The 24,702-nt window shown below is 39.8% G+C and overlaps 1 protein-coding gene and 4 non-coding genes across 5 annotated transcripts in view; 2 read left to right on the forward strand and 3 right to left on the reverse strand.

Moving 5' to 3' along the window:
- Window positions 1–24,702, reverse strand: part of LOC103194414 (low affinity immunoglobulin gamma Fc region receptor II) — a 143,228-nt gene that overhangs the window by 57,335 nt on the left and 61,191 nt on the right. The window lies entirely within an intron of this gene.
- Window positions 17,647–17,753, forward strand: LOC122149746. Its single transcript, XR_006163309.1, has one exon. It is a non-coding gene; the product is annotated as a U6 spliceosomal RNA (small nuclear RNA).
- On the reverse strand, window positions 18,630–18,701 carry TRNAD-GUC. Its single transcript has one exon. It is a non-coding gene; the product is annotated as a tRNA-Asp (tRNA).
- TRNAG-UCC lies at window positions 19,599–19,670 on the reverse strand. The gene has a single exon. It is a non-coding gene; the product is annotated as a tRNA-Gly (tRNA).
- Window positions 20,167–20,249, forward strand: TRNAL-CAG. The gene has a single exon. It is a non-coding gene; the product is annotated as a tRNA-Leu (tRNA).

Consider the following 24,702-nt stretch of genomic DNA (forward strand, 5'->3'; position numbering starts at 1 on the left):
AAAATTTCAAAGCCTGGCACATAAAAAATATGGGACTGCTGCATTGCATGAGTCCAGAAATCACCATTAACATAAAATGCATACAATGTGAATGGTGTTGTTACCTGAAGGCCAAGGCACAAAATAGATGTTCAATAAATATTTATTGAATAAATTAATGAATCTGTTTTTAGGACCTCAATTTCTTCTCTCTCTCAGAGAAGTAATACCTTTCAAATAATCCCAAGTCACCTAGCATCATATCTACTCTCCTGCCCATGTCTCTCTCCTGATGAATGTCACTCTAAACAGTCACTTACACTTTATACCATAAAGTTAGTAATGTGATACCTTTCCCAACGGTATGTAGATGTTCAACCTGAACATTAAATAAAGAATGAAAATTCTGTGCACTGTTCATGAAACCCAGGCATTAGGGACAGGCAGAGGAAGTATTTTTGAGGAAGGGGTCATTCCTGGTATCTCTGAAGTCACACCACATAATCTGACACCTGCACTGTCACCTTGCAAGCCTGACTATTTCCATGGCTGCCTCATTTGTACAATGTATATGGGTGGACCAAGTCTGAAAGAGAAGGAAATCCTAAAAGAGGTGAACCTGCAGGATTCCACGGGATTGGGCCTCTAATACTGACATGTATCACTCTTTTGTCTCTGACCGTACCACCCAGATGACATGGTCCTCACTCTTCAGAGCTACAGGAAGGAATATCTAGTACCTAGCCAGGTGATGTTCTTTGGGGTTAAAACTAAGATGAGCTTATCTGTGGTATCACTGGAAAATATCAGAGTTGCAGTCCTAGCTGTACAGTAGATGAAAGGTGAGAGATGGCTACCTAACAAGTGGGGAATTACCATCAAGACACAACAGAAGAATCAAGTCTGTAGGGTGTTTGTTTGCCTTGAACTTGGCTCTAGAAACTAGCTTTAGAAGTCTGGTCAGAGAGAGGACTGTGTTAAATGGTGACCATGAGCATTAGCTTCAACAGGCAAACTCCTGATCATCCTTCAGTACCCATTTCATTTATCCTCACCTTTGAGTGAGAAGTCTTCTTTACTTTCCTTGGGTCTAATTTTCTTTGTTTCTTTCTCTTTGGCCCTGCAGTCATTTGTTCAAAATTTGTTATAGCTATTACATACTATATTGCAATTATTTCTGTGTTTCTATGTCTAGATTCTTGGAGGCGGGGGACCATATGTCTAGTGATCTAAGTATCTCCAGTCTGCAGAATGGCTGGCATATTGGGAGTGAATGGACTATGGACATTCACTGAGACTATGTTAGGACAGATTGGAACAAAAATTGTTCCCCTGAAGGCCTCTGGACTACATATCAAACATAATCTTACGCTAGTAAAATGATTCCTCTGTCTACTAAAAATGTAAGTGGATATATAGGCACATAGCTTTTGTTTTGCTTTGTTTTGATAAACAATATGGGTTAAGAAGTAACACAGGGTACTTAGCATATTTTCCTAATAGAACATGTTTATCAAAACACATTCTACCAATTTTGTTTAGCCTAAGGCAGTAGATTTTTTAAAATGAGAGTAAATTTTATGATTTTGTTCTTATACAAAAGTCATTCATGTTCAGTTTCAAAAGACATAAAAGTAAAAGGAAGAAAAGTAAAATGAACTGTAGTCACCTCCCAGAGAAAAGCCCATTAATGTTTAAGTGCATAGCCTCCTTTTTTTTTTTGCTGTGTATATCTACTTTTTTGTATCTACCTTTTTAACTTTTAACTCAGCATTGTCTCATAAATAATTTTCATGGCATTATAATATTTGTTTTGCAATATCACTTTTAATTATTCAGGTCCCCTCCTGACAGTGCTTCATCGTTTCTCTGTGTTACCATAGAATCGGATCACTTGGCAAAAGAGTTGTGAGAACTAGTGTCCTTGTGAAACAAGAATTTTCTCCCTTGAAGGCCATGTTCAATAATGAGGCCCTGTGGCCATTCAGAAATCACCAGTTACCCATGATCACCTCCAGTCACACCTTCTTTTCCCCTTCCTGATTTTTACATTGAATATGCCATAATTTCTGCAGCCATTCCTGTAGCCTCCCATTCAAAGTCTTCTTTCAATATTCCTACTTCCCACTTGCCCCAAGTCACCATTTTCAAAATGCAATTTTTACTCTGACCTAAAGCTTACTGTGACTCCTTATTACCTGCCATAGCAAATCCAAGTTTGCCATCATCCCCAGTAAGAACATTGTCTTCTGCCCATTTTACAAGCTCAAACCTCTCTTTGCCTTCAATAACCAAATTAAACCTCACCACTTCCATGGAAACTTCCATGACCCCATTAGACAAAATCTTGGTGTGATTTGAGTTCTCTTGCAGGGCCCAATTGGCTTTTTCCCAAAGGAGGCTATATGGGGATGGATCCCAGTGTAACTTTCCATTTTCTTCAGGATCTAGGGGTGGGAGGCAGAGGAGGGAGAGGAAGGTGAGTAGGGGTAAGAGTTCCCTTCACAAGAGCACTATTCTAAGAGTTGAGGCTGTGTCTTTCAGGCTGGCTGTTGCTCCAGACAGTTCAGTTGGAGTTCCAGGAGGGGGAGGCCATTCAACTGAGATGCCACAGCTGGAAAAACACCGTTGTGCAAAAAGTCACGTATCTTCGGAATGGCAAAGGCCAGAAGTATTTTCATCAGAATTCCCTCTTCTGCATTCCAAAAGCAACACGTAATGACAGTGGCTCTTACTTCTGCAGGGGGCTTATCGGGAAAAAAAATGAGTCTTCAGAGACTATAAACATCACTGTTCAAGGTGAGAGATGTGCAGCCCTAGAGAGCCCCACCTCCCTGTGTGTGGAACCTTGCACTCACATGGAGATGGATTGGTAGGGAATTCCTAACTGTTCTACAAACTTCTTTACATGCAGTTCCCTCTTGGTGGCTGGCAGAGAACCTGACAGACCCTGCTGACTAGGTAGATTTGAGTTCTGTTTCAGCCTGTTCCTTAAGGGCAGCTGAGCAGTGTCATTCACTCTGTGACAGCAGGGGCAAAAGCCACATTTCCTCCAGTCTTATTTATCCCATTCAAACCGCACCTGTGATGTTATGTGTCCTGATGATGCTGGCCCATCTTTTCCTGCCCTCTTTTCCCTTCCAAGACTCAAGTCTTCACTAAGAATCAAACTGAGAGGAACTTCTCACGGCCTCACAAAAAGGCCCAGAACCCAGGTTTGGACTTGCTGGTAATTATGTGACTCTGGGTGAGTCACTTAGTCTCTCTGAACTTCAAATTCCTCTTTGGGTTTGGTTTTTTGTTTGTCTGGTTGGTTAAGGCAGCAAAATAAATACACACCTTTTGAAACTTTAACAAAACAATGCCATCATTTGCATACAAAACGATTTCATTACAATTTAAATTGTCTGTAACAAAGACAAGCTGACATTTATTGTCCACCTTTTAATGGTCTGGACACTGTGCTAATGTTTCTTTACATGTACCTAGTTTGATGATTCTCGTGGACCCTCACAACATTATGAGATGGGCAAATATTATTTTACAGATGCAATAACTGAGGCACAAAAAAAAAAAAAAAAAGGAATTTGTTCCTAAGGTCATACCATGAAGGAACTGTCTTCAAAACCTATATGTTTAACCATTAGGTAAAATGGGAGAATTGAACAAGCACCAATATCCCATGACAGAATTGTAAGCACCATTAAATCACCTAGGAAGCACCTTCAGTTTCTGTAGTCCCAACTTCCAGGGTCAGAAAGCCCCTAACACAGTGTCTGCTGACTCCCTGGTTTCACGGACATCTATTTGTAACAGTACCAAGATCCAGTTTATAAGTCGTAAGGCCTAGGTGGCACAAGTGGTTTGTGACTGGCCTCTTACCTAAAGGTTAGTGGTTCAAACCCACCAAGCCATTCTGAGGAAGAAAGACCTGGCAAACTGCTTCTATAAAGATTGCAGCTAAGAAAACTCTTTGGAGCAGTTCACCCTGTAATGCTTGGTGTTGCTGAGTCTGAGTCAATTCAAGGAAGCAAGAGGTTTGTTGTTATTTTGATGTTGTAGTAGTTAAAGCAGCAAAATAGTCACACTTTTTTGAGACGTTAACAAAACAATGGGGTAGTTTCCATGAAAAATAATTTCATTGCAATTTAACTTGAAAGTAAATATTCTCAAATGACTGGAGAGCAAATGAGAAAGTAAATGGAGCACAATGAAACAATGAGTGAATCTGGGAGTTCTTTATATTATCCTAGCAACTTGTGTAAGGTTGAAATTACATCAAAATCAAAACTTTAAAGAAATGGAAAGTAATTCACTGTAATGTTACCAGTTTGTAGACAACAGCAAGGAATGACTTAAAAATAACAATATGAATATTAAGGAATACAAAGATGAGAATGAACAAATTCTACGTCTTTCTCCTTCGTGCTATTAGTTGCCTCAGTAAAAGAATACTATCAATTTTCTGCCTATGAATAGCAAAGGTCAGGGGGTCCCTTTTTTGAGATTTTCTTTTGTGATAACAAGCAACATAGGATGAAAACAATGAGCGTAAGTTTGGGGCACTGAGTTAAGAAATAACGTTCTTACACAAACTTCAACTTTGGCAACTTTCCTAATTTCACACGAGACCCAGTTATGACCTCGCTTTTTCAACTCTCCTTGTCATATCCCTCCACCAGATGAGAACAAGCTTTTACTAAATGTTTGGTAAGTTGTGCTCTCTGCTCAAGTCGCCCTAAGATCAGATGTCAGTGGAGGAGTGGGAGGAAGCAAAAGCCTCCCCCCATCCCCTAGAACCTGTCTCTTCACAGGTGTTAGGAAGCCTCCTCATTGATGACCTTACTATTTATTTCAAATGTTCACCTAAGGCCTGTCATTTTTCTTATCCTTCTTCCTCTCCTACTAGGTTCAGAAATTCCATCAATCTCATCATTCATTCTACCTTGGCACCAAGTCATTTTCTGCCTGGTGATGGGTCTGCTGTTTGTAGTGGACACAGGCCTGTATTTCTCTATGTGGAAAGCCCTTCGAAGCTCAATGAGGCTGGAAGAACTGCAAAGACAGATGGAGCTGGAACCCTCAGGAAAATGATCCCACATCCCATAGGGTACTAACGGCATTGGCAGCAGCATCTCTGAACCTCTCTCTATATTCACAACTCCATCAGCCCTAACACTCGTGTCTGAAAGCCGCTGGAGAAATATACCTCAGAGCCTACCTGAGCCAACCTTCTATTTTCTCTTGGTCTCCAATGAAAGAAAGAGACTGTGATCTTTAGGTACAAACAGTAGAGCCCCAGTGAGTAGCTACGTTCGCAGGAATTGAAGTCTCTGAGCTACACAGATATTTTCTCTGTCCCGATCATTCCCTTATAGTAAAGCAACAACACGGGCTCTGGATGGTGATCCTTTATCTGTATAAACATTGTTCCAAAAAGAAATGGATAAGAAGATAAGTGGATTCATAGTTGAGCAGGGCCAGCGGCACAGTTGGTCTACATCTGCTTCTCCAGGGCTGGTTACTTTTTGGCTATCCCAAATCTCCCTCCTAGTGTGGGAACTACTGGAATCTAGGGGAAACAGAAGAGCTAATGCAGGTGCTGACTGAGATAAGTTAGTGTAGTCCAGGACAGTCCAGGGGAGGTTCTTCCAGGCTCAGAGATAAAGTTCTCTTCCTGGGACACAAGCCACGGTTGAGGTAACAGGCAATGATTACAAGATGATGGAGAATTAAATTTTTCAGGGGAGACCCTGTCAGAATTGGAATGGTCTTTTGAGTATATAATGAGGAACTCTTTAATGTTCCTCATTATTTTAAAAGAATTATGAGTAGAAAAGGGACCAGGATTGGGGGCATGGGGAAGTTTGGAAGAAAAAAACAAAGAACAAAACTGATGTCTCCAGGAAGTAGAGCAACATCGCTTTCTCAAGTTTCTCAGGTTAAGCTATGTGAACAGAGGATATCTCAGTTACTAAACTAAGAAAGTACGACAAGAAAGCGTTAACCACAACCGCCCAGGAAGGAATGGACAAGTAGCAAAAATGCATTTTTTTTTTTTTGTCAGGTTAATAATAATTAGAGAGAGGAGAGGCAGGGATTATAAAATTAGCTTTTCTGCTTCAGTGTCTAACTTGAATGTAGCTTTACTCCTGTCATTCATTAAACAAATATTGGATCATCAAGACTAAGTGTACTGAACTCTACTGAGCTAAATTATGAAATATTGAAATTCCTCTCAGCATGTCAGTAACAATGGGATGGGGATGGAGAAGGCAATCATTGCTGATGAAAAATTAAAGCTATCTCTTTCTGTTTTGGAAACTTTAAGCAGAACATTTCTTGATTTTAATAAAGCATTTTAAAAGATCGTGCATGCTACTGTCAGATGGAAAAACCATGATAAGCCATGAATGGCAAAATCCCTTTTTCCTCTCATTGCTCAAAATTCTATCAGAGATTTATTTCAATTGATGAGAAAATGTCTCTCTCGGCAACCACCTTATCACAATTAGTACAATTTAGCCAACTTGCTTCCCAATCTTGTTGAAACAAAGGAGCCCTGGTGGCACAGTGGTTAAGTGCTTGGCTGCTACCAAAAGGCTACCAATTTGTACCCATACAAGTGGGAGGAGAGGAATTTTTGTGAGTGGTATGGGATGAGACTATGAATGGAAAGTAAGGATAGTTTAAAAGCATGGAAAAGAATCCCAGTTAGCTGGGCTGCTAACTGAATCCACCAACCCCTCTGTAGAAAAAAGATGTGCCAGTCTACTCCAGGAAAGATTATACACAGCCTTGGAAACCTTATGGAGAAATTCTACTCTATCTTATAGGGTCATTGAGTTGGGACTCAATAGCACCAGGTTAGGTTTGGTTTTAGAGTGTGGGGCAGGTAGGAAAAGGGACAGCTAACTAGGCAGAATACTAGAGGTAGGGGCCTAGGCAGAGGTATAGGAACAGCTTGGTATATGACTATTGCATGAGATTCAGATGTTCTAAGAATACATTTGGAAACACTGAACATTCAACTCATTTTTATTTAGTACCTACAATGTGCCAAGCTTGAGTTTAGGTGTTGAGAATATCAAGATGAACACCACAATGTCATTCCCTCAAGGCAATTTCATTCTAGTGAGAAACAGGCAAATGGGGAGAGAGTGAAATAAAGAAAGGACTTCAGAGAAGAGACTTAATTCTTGGTGTGGACATGAAGGAAAAGCCATCAAAGGTCCGTGCACAAAGATTCAAAATCCAAGAAACCCTTTGATTCTATTGGGATCTAAAGGGTTAATGAGGGAGTGAAGAAAGTTCCAGGAGCCAGATCCTGAAGGGCATTCCCTTCCAAGTTAAAGAGGTTGCACCACACTCTGCAAACTATTGAGAAACTTTAAGCAGAGGAATGGCGTGATCTAGTTTGCATTTTGGGACTCTGGCAGTCACTTGGAGGATGGACGAGGGAGGAGAACTGAAGACAGTAAACCAGCTAGGTTGGTTAGATAATTATTACAGTAACTCAAGGGGAAGTAATGAGGAAGTAAAACTGTGGCAACGAGGCCGGAGAGAAAGTGCTTATTCATCAGATATATAGGATTCTCCAAGAATTGTTAGTCAGTACGGACGTAGCCGAATGAGGACCCGGAGTCCCAGATTTCGGACGTGGTGCCGTTTCGTGAGTTGGGAAATAAAAAGGCAAGAAAAGCACAGGTTTTGTAGGAAAGATTTAAAAATTCGTCTTCGGATTATTAGTATTTACTTCCTTCAGTCGGTCAATTTTCTTAAAATCTTAGTTTCTTGAGGAAATTTTAATGCAACCAAAATTGAGTAGCTTAAACTTCTATTAATTGCAACTCTAATCGTTCAGACCAAATGATTCATAACTTCTAGCGAAATACTTACTTAAGATACTAAGTTAGGATGGTTGCAAGCTGTGAAGAGAACTAAGCAGCTCCGAGCAATGCGGACAGTGGCCATTGCTTCCGGTAGCTAACAAAGGAAACGATTTGCGGTTAAAGAGGAAAGACTTTCCAGTATGGGTTCAAAAACGTCCCCGACTGAGCTCGAACCACCAACCTTTCAGTTAATAGCCCAGCGCGCTAACCGATTGCGCCACAGAAACTGACACGGAAGTTGCTTTCCGCCAAGTTAGTTCACTGAAGATGTAACTTGTAGTGTTCGCTCTCTTCAATTTAAAAAATAAAAAAATAAAGTGGTTGTAAAATTTCTGGGTAGGAACTATTGAAGCCTTATATAGGAACCTATAGAGCTGTCACCTTTCCACTCACCACGCTGAGGTCAGTAGCCCCGAGAGAGACAAGTCTTTTTCCCGCGCTTGCAACTGCTTAGGTGTGAGACAGTACTTAGTTTCTACACAGATCTGGATGAGAAAAGGAGAGCAGAAAAGAACGAATGAACGAAATCTTTGGAGAGTCCAAAATGAATGCTTTCTGTGGGCTCAGGAGTTCATATGGTTTTGCTGAAAGACTTGTGTCAATAAATTCTTTTGTAAAAATAAGTTCTTAAACTATATGTGTGTCTGGAGGCTCAAACCCGCCAGCACTGCTCTGAAGGAAGGTTGGGCAATCTACTTCCGTAGTGATACAGCCTCGGAAACCCAAGGAAGGATCGTTATGAGTCGGATCCGACTGGATGGCAGTGGGTATACGTGTGTGTGTACATGTGTATAGACTCATAGTAAGTTTATTATTATGCAACTTGAAATACTGTATCGAGTATCCAATCAAGTACGGTAAGGGAGCTTCATATAACAAAATTAACATCTTCAACTCCACGTGTTTTGAGAGGTTTCTGCTAACACATTAGGCACCCAAACAGAACCCAGTCTTTCGCTTAAGGACTTTAACTCTGACGTATCCTGTCAAAAATATTTGCCGGACGAGACCCTTTAACCCACCATCACCAACACAGGTCTCCTCTTCAGTGCTGGCCCTAAGGCTCTTTACTTCTCTGTTCCCTGGACTCCAGGGACTTCAGATGGTCCAGTTCAGTTCTCTACCATGAGCTATTTAATAGCCACAGGCTTCCTTAATCATATCATCTCCACTCAGCCAAACCCACTCCACCCACCACACCCAATTCTTTGCCTGCGCTCAGGCACAACAAGCAGCCATTTTCTATATTGCCCAAGTTGCTGGGCTCACGGTAGCCTCCACAAAGAACCTCGTTCTTCCTTTCTGCATCCTCATCTCTAATCAGTGGGCTCCAGGTTAGGTGCGGATAAATTTTCACTGATAATCAGTGAAATGAGAGAGAAAAAAACAAACATAGATTATATATGTATTGTTGTTGTTGTTGTTATTTGCCGTCGAGTCGGCCCCGACTCATAGCGACCCCTCCTTGGGTTTCCGAGGCAGTATCACTACGGAAGTAGGATTGCCCAACCTTCCTTCTGAGGAGTGTATTATATTCTGAAAATATACATATATTCAAGGTATTTGCCAACTGGCTTTTAAACTGAGATTATGTTTTCTACAACTTAAAAATTTTATTTTTAAATGTCCTTTTTAAAATAAAATTATGATGAGAGAGATGATAGCAGTTGTGATCGTGGTGGTTGTACTAATTCTCTAACTTGGCAAAATAAAAAGTTGGCCATGTTATCTTGGTCACCAACATTTTGGGGGAAATTTTACTCATCTGTCAAGCCTAATATTGGAAACCACTACTCTGATCTTCACTTCCTTTACTGGATTGGTAACAAAAATAAAAAGTTAATACTTTTGAGCAACAAGAGGAAAAAAAATAGATACACTGGAGTTCATCAAAATTAAAAACATTTATATATCAGGGGACATTATCAATAAAGTGAAAAGATTACCTAAGAAATGGAAAAAAGTACTGGGAAACCACGGGAGTTTAATATCCAGAATATATAGATTGATTGACTGTACATTATTCTCAAAGGCACATGGAACATTTATGAAAACTGACTATATACTAGGCCATAAAACAAGTCTCAGCTTGTATCATGATACTGGTATTTGTCTTAGTTTTCGAGTGCTGCTATGACAAAATAAACAAGTGGATGGCTTTAACAAACAAATAATAATCCTCTCAGTTTAGGAGGCTAGAAGTCTGAATTTAGAGTGTTGGCTCTACAGGAAGCCTTTCTCTCTGTGTCTCTTGGTCCTAGGAGATGCCAGCTCAGGGACCCTGGGTCCAAAGGACACACTCTACTCCTGGCTCTTCTTCCTTGGTGGTAGTAGACCCTCCCCTCTCTGGTTGCTTCTATCTCTTCTTTATCTCTCGGAATATCAAAGGTGTTGCAGGGCACACCCCAAGAAAGCTCCCCTTACATCAGATAAGGGCTGTGACAGGATTAAAGGTTGTACACCCTGCCCTAATCCTTTTACAATTTATTGGTTTATCACATCAGATCACATCATGGAAGATCCTTACATAACTGCCACATTACATCATTACATATGTGGGTGCTGGGTGCGTGTACACACACACACACTCACTGCCCTGGAGTCACTCCAATTCATAGCGACCCCTCCTTGGGTTTCCGAGGCGGTATCACTACGTAGGGAAGTAGATTGCCAATCTTCCTTATGAGGAGTGGCTAGTGGGTTTGAACCGCCAGCTTTCTGGTTAGCAGTCAAAAGCCTTAGGCACTATGCCACATCATTACATAACTGCCAAAAAACACTGAGACTCATGGCCCAGCCCAGCTGACACATATTTTGAGAGGACACAATTCAATCCTTGACAGTACTGTATAGAACTCATTCTCTGAACATCATGCGATTTAACTCAGAATCAATTACAAAAAAAAGTAACTTTTTTAAAGATCTCGTGTATTTGGAAAAGTTTTTTAAAAACATACTTTTAAATAATTAATGGATCAAAGAGAAGTCAAAGGGAAATGGAAAATACTTAGAATTGAGTAGCAATAAAAAAAATAATTATAACATATCAGAATTGTGGAATGCTTGAAGTTTCACATGTGCACTTGGGAAAAATAATATATCAAGTATCAATGTTTGGCAGATATATTAAACAGTATTTTATATTAAATAAATCTGTTAAAAATAAAATAACTCGTGGAGTGCAGCTAATCTTGTTACGGTGAGGGAAATGTATAGCCAGTGATTAAGTGGTCAGTGCCATACCAGTTAATTCCTGGCAAAAAGAACCTGGACTCTGCTTTTGGCTCTTTCTAAAGAGCCCAAAAGGCCAGAACCCATACTTCTGCAGGCCACAGGGAACTCAAGGTGGCTACTTCCAGGGAAGTCCCTCAATAACTCCCAACATGCAGGCCTAATTTAAACCAGATTACTGCAATTCCTGGGGATAAGCTCCTGTCTGTATAGGCCTATCTCCCAGGACAAGTGCCCTAGACACTCTAGTTGGCAAGTGTCCACTGTCAATCTGGATCCCCAAAAACATGGCTACCCACTATCAGCCAGTAAAGCCAAACCCATTGCCATGGAGTCAATTCCATCTCACAGGGTAGAACTGCCTTGTAGGGTTTTCAAGGCTGTAACAGACAGTCACATCTTCGGGGGGTTCGAACCACTGACCTTTTGTTAGCTGCTGAATGTTTAACCACTGTACCACCAGACACCTTGTCTGGAGTCACCCTTTCCTGTGGCTACTTGTGGTAACTGCAGCCTCCATGGACCCTTGGTACTAAGACAGCAGGCAGACAGTAATAATAGGTCACTTTGAAGGCACCAGCCTGCTGGCCCTTCTGGGCACAGGATGGAGGCTGTGCAGTGGATGGGACCATAGGGAAATCTGGGGCTAAGAAATAGCTGAGGTGCAGGTGGCCCCTTTTCCCATTCCTGTTGAATTTTATTTCCATTTTATGGGACAAGATTTTTCAAACTCTAAACATTTTCCTGCCGTGACCATTAACTACATCAGTTTAGGAATAAAAGTATAATTAATTCTTACTCACTGCCAGGCAACATTCTAAACATATATCAACTAATTTGAAAACTATAGATATCATCATTACCTCCTTTTATAGGTGAGGAATATGAGACAAATAGAGCCAAGATTCAAACAGAATGACAACAGGGCTCACACACTTAACCTCCACACTGCATTGCCCCCGTCCAGCCTGAATGGGTGAGGTCAACCTAATTATATATGTCATTCCAATAAACAATTTTTGTGATTAGGTTTTGTATAAACCTCCAGACAACAGTTTAAAATGCTAGAAAAAAAATTAATACTATTTAATGCTATTAGTTCAACAAGAAATGACAAAAGATTCATCATAAACATCATGTTAGGAAAAACATTCTACTTATGAGTAGAATGTTTTTCCTAACATGATGTTTATGATGAATCGTTTGATGAATGTTATTGATACAAGTTACCTAATGTTTCTCAACATATTAGAGAAGAAATTAAAGGAATTTGATGCAGTGTCCCATGACCAAGACTCAGAGAGAAGCATCATTTAGTTAATGATAGCTGTATCACACCTAAGATTATATAGATAATTGTTTAATTGATCCATAACTTGGAGATAATTAGAAAGATTTGACATACTGTAAAACGGTAGGAGCAGGAGTAACGTTAGAACCTGTCTAACTTGAGGGAGTAGAATGTAAGGCAAAATCACATCTCTATGAGGTGGAGGTCAGACATATCTTCATTCGCCAACTGTTTTACCAATTCAGACACCAGCCATCCCTCCCATGATACTCTCCTCTTTTCTTTTGGGTTTGATAATCCATTGAATGGCCACACAGAACTCATGGACCATACTTACAATTAAATGATTTATTAAGGAAAAAACAGGGTACAATTCAGGATCAGGATCAACAGTTACAATTCAGCATCAGAATCAGGAAGCAAATAGGTAAAGTCTCCCTTCTTCAGTGCAGATCAGTTCTCTCAGCTCCTCTCAGCTGGGCAAGTACCTTCTCAGTAACCCTCAAGACAGGATCCTGCTGTCTGTCATAGCTGACTCTGCTGGGCCCCTCACTGACTTTAGTGCTACATTTCTTTTCGGAGGTTCCTTGCTCCTCTCATTCTCTGCTTCTTTTCTCTTCTTCCTTCTGACTCTTCCTGCTGCTTCTCTTCCTACTTCTTTATGTTTGAAAAACCTGTGTGGGATTGGCTGCATATATACAAAATTTCATGTCACTTTTAAGGCATGGCCCCTTCCAGCAGGGGCCACAAATTGACCAATCCTCTGCCAATTAGCCACAGATACTTCATTTGCATAGTAGGCTATGCATTATCCACAATCACTTCATTTGCATAGTACATTGACCAATCCCTACAAGGTACATACCAATCACAGGGCAGGTTGTAACCCAGGGCTGGACAAAAAATATTAAGGCATCCTTGGTTATAGCTTACCTAGAAAATATCAATCAACCTAGACAGAAGTAACAAAGCCTCTTTGTTACTTATCAGGGCTTAGGAGAAAAAAATCTCTCAAGCTGCTTTTTCTAAAGAATCAAGGCAAAAGGAATTCCACCACATATAATACTTGCAAATATATTATATTACCTGCAAATCAGTTTTATAATATGTGTGTATTCATGCACACACACAGAGACATATTTACAATGAATAAAAGATGATATTTTTAAAGTATATGTAATACCAAAACCAAACTGTAGTAGTTAACTTGGCTGGGCAGTGATTTTCAGTGGCTGGGCAGCTAGATGTAGGTATTCCCCATGATGAGACCATAATCACCTCCATGGTGGAATCTGCTGTGAGCAGCTGAGTAGCTGCCTTTGGGGTGCGGCCTGCATCCAGTATATAAAGAGAAGCTTTGAGAACAGTCTCTAGCTTTTGGCACATTTGTGTTCTGCATTTGGCTGAGTCTTCATAACCAGTGGCCTGACATATTGCCTGCCAATCTTAGGATTGTTCCTGGACTTGAACAAGTGCCCTGCCATCTTGTCTGCTGACCTTAGGAGTGTGCCATTCTACTTGCTGACCTTGGATTCATTGTCCTCAGCAGCCAGCAGCTGCCTGAGTTACAGGTAGCCTCCAGCTTCAGTGGGCCTAGAATAAGGCAGAGCTGAAGCCTGAGGTCAAGGAGCCTTCACCCAGCCCCAAGAGCTGGCACTCTGAATTTGGACTTCCAACCTCCTAAACTGTAGGAGAATAAATTCCTGTTTGTTAAACCATTCACTTGTGATGTTTTTGTGTTAGCAGCACTAGAGAACTGCAACACAATCCCACTGTCTTCAAGTTGATTCCAACTCATAGTAACCCTATACAACAGAGTAGAACTGTCCCACAGGGTTTCCAAGGCTGTAAATCTTTACAGAAACAGACTGCCTCATTTTCTCCTGTGGAGCAACTGGTGGGTTTGAACTGCCAACCTATTGTATATGAATATATGTAAATAGATAAATAAATAAATAAATGTGTGTGTACACACACACACCTGTAACAGCTTCAAATATTCTGAATACCATTCCTGGCTAGGTGCTTCAAATTGGATGAATCTCATAAAAATAGTATTTACTGAAGAAAACTCTAGTTGCAATGATTGTAAAAGAGTGCATACTTTATGGTAGTAGCTCTATGAAGTTCAAAAACATGGGAATCTAAATAATATAATATTTGGTAATATATGCATATGTAGTAAAACTATTACAAAAACCAATGGGATAATAAATGTAAAATTCAGAATAAGGGAGAGAGATACATCAAGGAGGAGAATATAAGAAGCATCAACAGTAAAAGTAATGATATTCTGTTTTCTAAGAAGGGTATTGAAATGCAATGATGCTCATTTTGTTATTTTCTATTTATGTATTTATGATATACTATTTCGTATTTATGATATACTTATTTGTGTGAATTGAATAGAATGCAAAAAAAGTGTTCAATTATGCAGATCATAACAAATTATGGATAACATTGGGAAGAAATTCCAGAGCACTTAATTGTACTCATGAGGAACCTGTACATAGACCAGGAGGCTGTTGTTCAAGCAGATCAAGGGGACACTGCATGGTTTAAAATCAGGAAGGAAGTGTGTCAGGGTTGTATCCTTTCACCATACTTATTCAATCTGTATTCTGAGCAAATAATCCAAGAAGCTGGACTATATGAAGAAGAATGTGGCATCAGGATTGGAGGAAGAATCATTAACAACCTGCGATACACTGACGACACAACTTCACTTGCTGAAAATGAGGTGACTTGAAGCACTTACTGATGAAGATTGAAGACTACAGTCTGCACTATGGATTACACCTCAATATAAAGAAAACAAAAATCCTCACAACTGGACCAATAAGCAGCATCATGATAAATGGAGAAAAGATTGAATTTGTCAGGAACTTCATATTATTTGGTTCTACAGTCAACACCAATGAAGCAGCAGTCAAGACATCAGATGTCATATTGCATTGGGCCAATCTGCTGCAAAAGACCTCTTTCAAGTGCTGAAGAGCAAAGATATCTCCTTGAAGACTAAGGTGCACCTGACACAAGCCATGGTATTTTCAGTTGCCTCATATGCATGTGAGAGCTGGACAATGAATAAGGAAGACCAAAGAAGAGTCAATGCTTTTGAGTTGTAGTACTGATGAAGAATACTGGAAGTACCATGGACTGCTTAAAGAAGTAACAGTCTTGGAAGAAGTGCAGCCGGAATGCTCCTTGGATGCAAGAATATCTCACCTACTTTGGTCATGTTGTAAAAAGGGACCATTCTCTGGAGAAGGATATTATGCTTGGTAAAGTGGAGGGTTAACGAAAAACGGGAAGGCCCTCAACAAGATGAAGTGACACAGTGGCTACAACGACATGCTTAGATATGGAAAGGATCATGAGGATGGCACAGGACCAGGCAGTGTTTCGTTCTGTTGCACATAGGGTCTCCATGAGTCGGAGATGACTCAACGGCACCTAACAACAACAACATTTGTGTGAATTGTTTCATTAAAATTTATTCTTTGTTTTTGCTACGTAACTCTCCTGCTTAAGATGGTGCATGGGTATGTGTGTGTGTGAATTATCATAGCATTCAAGTGTGCAATGAGGGAGGAGCAAAAAGAATCAATGCAATATTAAAGTATAAATACCAGTCTGGAGAGATTATGTGGATTACTTATTATTCAAAGATGAGCATAGTAGGGTTCTTAATTGCAAATACATTTAAATACACAGCGATTTATTAAATTGTACAGATAATTTACAGAATCATTGGGAAAACTGAAAGAAACAGGCATCAAGCTGAGTTTCCAGGAATGACTCCCAAAACTACACTGTATATAGGGATATCACTTTATATAGTGAACTATCACAAAACAAATCAGGAAGCAGACGTAATTTTCAGTTTTAGAGCAAAGCTGTATTTGCCACTATTAGACCAGCAAAATTGAGTCTCTGTCTCTTTCCCATATAACTCAGTTTCGAATCAAAGTCTTGCTCAACTATATCTGGTTGGCAGAATCTAAATCATAACCAGAGCCCAGCTGCAGGAAAATCTAGAGAACGTTGTGTTTGTCTTTCTAGCCTCTGCAGTACAGGACAGCAGACCAGAATGGGGTTGGATCGGTTGTTGAACAAACCAATGCACATGTCTTATCACAATGAACAAACACAAAAACATAAAATAAAAATGAAACCAAACTAAAACTAAAAAAAGAAAACCTTCCAGCCACTATCCTGTTACAGGACTGTTAGGGCATGAGGGCATGAAAAGTTCTGAAGAATTCAATAGTGAAAGGCTACAGATGTGGGTGTATTATAATACATTATAACCAAAGTAGGAGTTCTGGTGGCCTAGTGCCTAAGGCATTTGACTGCTAACCAGAAAGCTGGCAGTTACAACCCACCAGCTACTCCTTGGAGGGAACACTGAGCAATCTAGGGGTTGTTATGAGTTGAAACTGACTCAGGGCAGTGAGTGTAGTTTTTTGGGGCTTGGTAGCAAAAGTATGGTGCATGTGTCTGTTTTTCTCAAAAGAGAACTGTGCAGAGTGAAGCCTCCAAGCCCAGATGTTGAACTCCGCTTCCTAAATCCATGTGGAAAAGAGCCAGCCAGTATACATAATAGAGAAAACTTTATACCATCCCAATCATTCACAACACCCAAGAGAAATATTGCCATTTCCTGAGTTCATGATTAACATATCGGTCTCGAGTCAAAGATGTCCTAGAAATCAAAATGGAATGTCACTTATATAGTTAAATATCAAAACAAAACCAAAGAACATGAGCAGTAAATTACACAAGGGACAGCAAAATAAGAGAGCAAGCCTCTGGCTTACAATTAATCATCCACAATATCCAAGAGGAAGCTTGTTATCTTCTGGCTTAACCATAAATATATCGTGAATTCAAGCTGGGACTAGAGTCACAGATGTCTCCCAGTTTTTCCTTTGCTTTGTGTCAAAGAGGTAGATGGGTGAGTATCCACCAATTATGTCACTTCAAATCAGTAGATGAAGGATGGATTATTTAATAAATTGACCTGAGAACCATGTGCAGTGGGGAGGAATAGAGCTATATAGCCTTGCCCCTTGTTATACTTCAAAATAATTACAAAAAGAATTAAAGAGATCATGCCATAATTAAATAAGTAAATAAAAATCACTATAAGAAAATAGATGTAAAAGCTAATCTGATCTTGGGGTAGGACAGACTTTTCTAAAGAAATGATCAGGAAAATATCTGACTAATAAAAATTAGGACCTTTTGGTGCTTGCTTTGACAGCACGTATACTAAACTTGGAGCGATATAGAGAAGATTAGAATGGCCCCTGCACAAGGATGACACGCAAATTCGTGAAGTGTTCCATATTTTTAAGCAAAATGTGTATGAACTGCTGTATGGGAAATGAATTTGCTCAGTAAACTTTCACCCAAATCACGATAACAATTAAAAAAAGAAAAAATTAGGAACTTCTGAGCTTCAAAAACCCTATGAATAAAATGAAAAAGAAAGGCCTGTTTCCATAATGGCGGAGTAGCTTACATGGGACTAATCATTCACAATAACAATTATAAACTCTGGACAAAATATTTTAAAATTTGCTTGAAGGCACTGAAAGAGCAACAAAATCAGACAGAAAGTAAAGGGATTCAGACGTTGACAGGAAACAGGTCTCCTGATTGTCAGAGCAGAGTTCATTTCTCTGTGCTTGGTATAGACATAAAATCTTTGCTTATTTCCCATCACCCGTCGTAGAGGAGGTTGTTTCACAAGTTTGCACACCCTGATTATAACAGTGGAAAGAGTCCAGACTTGAGAATTTAGGGTGACCACTGCTGAATGGCGACATGCAAGGGAGAAAACAAAGCTGAAGTGCCTGGTGAGTCTTCGGTGCGGTGGGTAGCATGAAGGAAATGTGAGAATCCGGAGTCCTGACTTAAAGCAGAGCCTGGACCCTGCAACTCTCTTCAGTGCATAACAGGAAGTTGTGGGAAAGAGAGGCGAGAAACCCAGAGGCAGCAGAACATCACTAAATAGCGAGTAAGTGTAAACTTGCTTTCAAGATTAATCACCCAGTATCTTTAATCCAGAACCAAGATCAAACTAACTGCACCCTTTTGTCCCCTTGCTCATCATCCATGAGCATCGAATGCAAGACACATGAACTCTCTAAATGAACTTAAAATTTTGCTACGGTGTAAAGAGGAAACAAAACAATAAGCGAGGAGGGGGAAAAGCGAACACCAACCTCCCCGTCGGGGAATCGAACCCCGGTCTCCCGCGTGACAGGCGGGGATACTCACCACTATACTAACGAGGACGGCGGTAGCCGGTGTTTTAAAATAGTGACTTAAGAATGTATCTGTAAATTGACACTAAATTAGTTGAAAAGTTGTGTTGATCGCTAGCTAAATTGTACCTTATTTTATCTAGACCACCGCATGCTAATAGAAACATAACGCTAACCTCTTATGCAATTTTTAATTGACTAATAGTTACATTAAAAAAGTAATTGGTAAACATTAATTTTAATAATAAATTATATTAACCCAATATATCCAAACGAATATTACTGCAACATGTAATCAATATAAAAATAATGTTTATTAGTTTTTTCGTACATAGTCTTCCAAATTTGATAAGTATTTTACACTTAGAGCACTTTTCAAGTTGGGACGTTACCTTTTCATCGAAAATACTTGATCTGTATTTAGGTTTCGTAAAATTTATAGTTGGCAATGTAGATTCATATAACCAAGTTATTTCAAATGTGCTGAAACGTTTCCAATAGCTGAATTGAGTATCCGTTTTAAATTTTCAATTTTAATTAATTAAAGTTAAATAAATTTGAAGATGCAGTTCCTCCCCAGTCGTACTGACCACGTTTCAATTGCTCAGTAGTCACTGGTGGTCCATGGCTACCGTATTAATCTGGCAAATACAGACATTAAGGCCTCTTTGGAAGCCCAGTTTCAAACAAAAGATCCAAAAGCCCAAACTGTACCAAAGATTTCCTGAGTTGGAAGTTTAAATAAGGAAGAATTTGCCTTCAGAGTCTGATTCCGCCAAAACACGGCTGTGCCGAGAAAGAGACCCACTGGCGTCAATGGAAAAATTGAGAAGTATAGTGGAAGGCAGTAGCAGTGTGACAAAGATCCGAAACTTGTAGTTTAAAACCAAACCCTGGGTAACTTTACTTGAGGGAAAAAGGAGTAACTGCGTTGGCCGGGAATCGAACCCGGGTCAACTGCTTGGAAGGCAGCTATGCTCACCACTATACCACCAACGCTCCCGAAGAAACAGCTCTGGAATTGGGTATAAGAGAGAAGTGGAAGCTCTAAATCTACCTTTCATTTTTAGGAGTGTTTTATACCCAAAATTCCGAAACAAGTGGAGCCTTCGTTGAAAAGAGGACAGACTCATCTTTATTCCTCTCCTTGCAGAATGTTATTCGACCTCATCAGCAAACGACACGGGACCCGGAATGCAGAGGACAGCCGACGCCGAGTGCAGCCCCTAGATGGAAGACTTGGCCTTGCTCAGCCGGGGTGTTTTCCTCCGCAGCCTTTTTTTTTAATCCCTCCTTCCCGCTGGCTGCTCAGCCACACAGTACGTCACGGCACTGGGTCGTCCGGATTCACTGTCCAAGGGAGATCGGCTCGGCAAGGACCAACCTTTGTGTGGCTCGGCCCCTTGACGAGAACAAGTGAAAATTTTACCGTTTAGACATAATACAACAGTGTATAAATTTCTTAAGGGAAGTAAGTAAACACAGTACGCAGTGAGTCAGGATGGCCGAGCGGTCTAAGGCGCTGCGTTCAGGTCGCAGTCTCCCCTGGAGGCGTGGGTTCGAATCCCACTTCTGACAAACATACTTTTTTCGTTTTCCCTGCAAAACTCAAAACTCTGAGCCAACTTCAAATAGGACTGAATTCATGGAGAAAGGAGTATTGATTCACAAGCACTGTTATTTCTCCTGCGTATATACATATATGAAGATAACTTGTTTCACTGTGACTGTAGAACTGAATCAATTTGTTTTTTCTATACTACTGGCAGGAGACTGGGCTATGAAATCAGGGAGTAGTTGACACAAACATCTATCTCTAACTGAAAAAAATTTCTTTTGTTGTTTCATTTAGACTTTACTTTTTCAGTGCTTATTTATTCCTTCATTTGACAACAATGTATTGAGTCCTTATTATGTGTCACGCACACTAGGGCTGGCAGATACCAAAAACTTCTCTGGCTAGGCAAGGAAAAGAACACAGGATCCCTTAATTTGCTCTAATTAGTTTGAGACAAGAAAGAATCTTCCCCCTTCAGTCGGGGAAGAGATAGTGGCCCTGCCAACGCCCTGAATTTGGACTACTAATTTCCAGAACTGTGAGGCAATAAATTTCTGTTCTTATAAAATACCCATTTTGTGGTATTACTGACCTGTGTCTATCTGCAAGTAGTGATCCTTGGCGTGTGCCTTAAGCTTTGAACTAGCCCCTAGGAAATTAACACACTAAAAATTTTATTTCATTCCATTTTAAACTGAGAACATTTTCAATGGCATCCATCTTGTTTTTCTGGATAATATTGAAAATTGTGTGAATATTTGCAATTGTTACTGACTGTTTCCTTATCTGAACGTATAAGTCATTCGTCAGAAGTATAATTTAAGCATTATAAGACCTTTAAAACATCTAAAACTTTAGAAATTGTCCTATGAAACAATTATAATCACTTTCATGTCCTGTGAAAAAGTTAATTTGTTGTAATTGACATATTGGAAACCTACAATAAATATTTGTGATGCTGTTCTGTTAACTCACATGAACTTCACTGGCACTTTCTTCTTTTTCATTACGTAGGAAATTTTTTTTAAATCTATGACCCTGCTAGAAAAGTGACAGTCATATATAAAAGAGGCAATTGTTAAGGGAGGCCCAGGCAGCTATATAAGAAAATGTAATATAATCACAGTACAATCCATGGCTCAGCTGTGAACAATATTTATGTGGTCATAATCATGTAAACAATGACTATTGATTTATCTTTAAAAAATGATCAATCCAATACTACTCAGCCAGTAGAAGAAATGAAGTCTTGATATATGCTACACATATGGGTGGAACTTCATAACATTATGCTGAGCAAAGTAAGTCATTCACAAAAGAACAAATCTTGTATGACCTCACTTATATAAAAAGACAAGACAAGGCAAATGTATAGAGACTGAAGTTTATTAGTGGTTATCAGGTGAGAGGGAGAGGGAAAAGTGGTAATGGAAAAATCACATTGATGAAGAATAAAGTTGCACAGCTGATTATTATAATAACTGTCAATAAGTTATACAACCTGTAAAAAGTTGAATTGATAAAAGTTGTGTCGTAGATATATTTACTATGACAATAAAAAAAAAGAGTAGCTGCTGGGACTGCTTATGTACAACCAAACACCTCATGGGATTTGGTTCCTAGGTTTGGAGGTTGAGGGTCGTGGTTTCATTGGGCATCCCAGTTGATTGGCCTAATAATGTATTAAGTGCTTCTGTTCTACCTCCCAATTCATTGCATTCAATTCATTCCTAGAGTCTTAAAAGCAGCCATTCAAGGCACAACAATTGGTCTCTATTCACCTGGAACAATAGAGGAAGAAAAAGTTAGGAATAGGAGGATATGGAATGTGGCTAATTGCCTCCATGAACAACTGCCTCTTTTGCCCTGTGTTTTGGTTACCTAGTGCCACTCTGACAAAAATGTACCACAAATGGTATGATCTTAACAAACAGGAGTTTATTCTCTTACAGTTCAGGAGTTTAGAAGTCCGAGTTCCAAGTACCAGGCTCTAGGGGCTGTGTGAAAGCCCCTCAACCTAGAGCTTGGGCTCTGCCTCTTCCTCCCAGCCCACTGAAGCTAGAGGCATCTCTCCACTAAGGCAGCTGCTAGCTACTGAGGCTGACAAACCCAAAGTCGACAAGTGAAAAGGCACAGTCCCGAAGTTACCAAACCACGCGGCAGGCCATTAATTTAAGTCCATTGTAAGTCTCAGGGTCGGCAGAACATGGCAGGCTGCTGAACACGGCTACATGCAGGGTCCAAGCATGCCATATGCTAGGGATGATCCCTAACGCTTCTCCTTATATACAGGAAGCGGACCACATTCCCAAAGGCAGCTACTCAGCTGCTTGTGGTAGAACCCCCATGGAGTTGATTGTCAGTCTCATCTTGGGGAATAACTACCACCAGCTGCCCAGACATTCAACCAGGCCCAACCAAGTTGACATACAAATTTAACTACCACACCCTGAGACCAGAACTAGATGGTGCCCAGATACTGTTATTAAATATTTTGATCAAAGAAGAATCCTGATCAAAAATGGGAAATGAAGAACAGAATTTCAACTTCTCATGGACTGTAGGGTTTCTGAGCCACGGAGAGTGGATGAAGCTCTGAGACTATTACCCTGAGATAATCTTTAAACCTTAAAACAAAAATATCCCCTGAAGTCTTCTTAAAACTGAAAAACAGTTTACCTTAACTAGTTTTAAAAAAAAAAAAAAATCTGCCTTGAGCCTTATGCTTTTATTATTATTATTATTGTATAATATTTATTTATTTCAGATGAGGGAAGACTTCCTAGAGGAGGTAATATTTGGGTTACCTCAACAATTCACTTCACCTGTTTTAATTAATGTGGTCTCTTAGTTTCTCATTTTCCCCAATCTATATGATTAGCTCCAAGCCTGAAAAAATTTCACTGAAAGATGACCCAAATCAGATCACTTGTTACTCATTTTCTTTCATTTTTTTTTATTTTAGACATTCATATTTTTAAAAGTTGTTTTCATTTATTTCTTTTATTCCTTTCACCCAAGTTAGTGTGTGTCTACTCTCTAGTTAGTGTTTTGCCCTTTTCCCCCACTTGCCCCTGGTAACCATTGTTTTGATTACCTCTAGTGTGCTCTAATAGAAATACCCAAAAATGGAATGGCTTCAACAAACAGGGATTTATTCTCTTACAGTTTTGGAGGCTGGAAGTCTGAGTTCAAAGTGGCAGCTCTAAGGACAAGGTGAAAGCCCTTCAACATATGGCTTCAGCTTTGCTTGTTACTCCTGGCCCACTGGAGCTAGAGGGGCCTCTTCACTGAGGCAGCTGCTGGCTGCTGAGGCTAAAAAGCCCAAGGTCAACAAGTAAAATAACACAGTTCCAATGTTACCAAACAGCATGACAGACCACTAGTTCAAGTGCAGACACAGTCCCAAGATCAGCAGAAACATGGCAGGCTGCTAAGTGAAGACTTGGGTACATGCAAGGACCAAGCATGATAAAAAGATGCAGGCCATTCCCAAAGTTTCTCCTTATATACAGGAAGCAGACCACATCCCTAAAGCAGCTATCCAGCTGCTTGTGGCAGATTCCACCATGGAGGTGATTGCCAGTCTCACCATGGGGAATAACTACAACCAGCTGCCCAGCCACTTAAAACCAGGCCCAGTGTCAAGTTGACACACCACTTAACTACCACAACCATCAAAAAAGTTTTAAGTGTCACAGGTCTTATTTTCTTTTCTTTGTGAAACCCTTTTCTTGCCTTTTTACAATACTGGTGTCATACAGTACTTGTCCTTTTGTGATTTGATTCATTGCACTTAGCATAATGTCTTCTAAGTTCATCCATGTTAGAGATGTTTCACAGATTCATCATTGTTCTTTAACGATGTATAGTATTTCAGTGTGTGCATGTAGCATAGTTTGTTGAATCCATTCCTCTGTTGATGGGCATTTAGGTTGTTTCCATCTTTTTGCTATTGTAAATAGTGCTTGGTGAACATAGGTGTGCATATCTCTGTTTGTGTCACAGCTCTTATTTCTCTAGGATATATACCTACTAGTGGGATTTTGGGATCATATGATATTTCTATTTCCAGCTTTTTAAAGAAGTGCCAAACCATTTTCCACAGTGGTTGCAGCATCTTACAGTCCCACCAACAGTGCACGAAGGTTCCAGTTTCTCTACATCCTTATGAAAATATTGTTTTCTGTTTTTTTGAACTTTGCTATTAATGCTGGCATGAGATATCTCATTGTTTTGATTTGCATCTCTCTAATGACTAATGATCAAGAGGATTTCTTCATATATTTGTTAGCTGCTTAAATGAGTTCTTTGGTGAAGTGTATGTTCATGTCTTCTGCCTGTTTTTTAAATTGGATTATTTTTCTTCTTCATATTTTTTAATGTATTTTATTGAAATATAATTTATGTACAGTGAAATACACAAAGCTAAAGTGATATGGGTCAATTTTTTTTTTTGCAGTATTCCCTCCC

This window comes from Orycteropus afer, unplaced genomic scaffold, assembly GCF_000298275.1.
Source record: "Orycteropus afer afer isolate SDZICR_OR568_19922 unplaced genomic scaffold, OryAfe1.0 scaffold00044, whole genome shotgun sequence".
In the NCBI taxonomy this organism is placed as follows: domain Eukaryota; kingdom Metazoa; phylum Chordata; class Mammalia; order Tubulidentata; family Orycteropodidae; genus Orycteropus; species Orycteropus afer.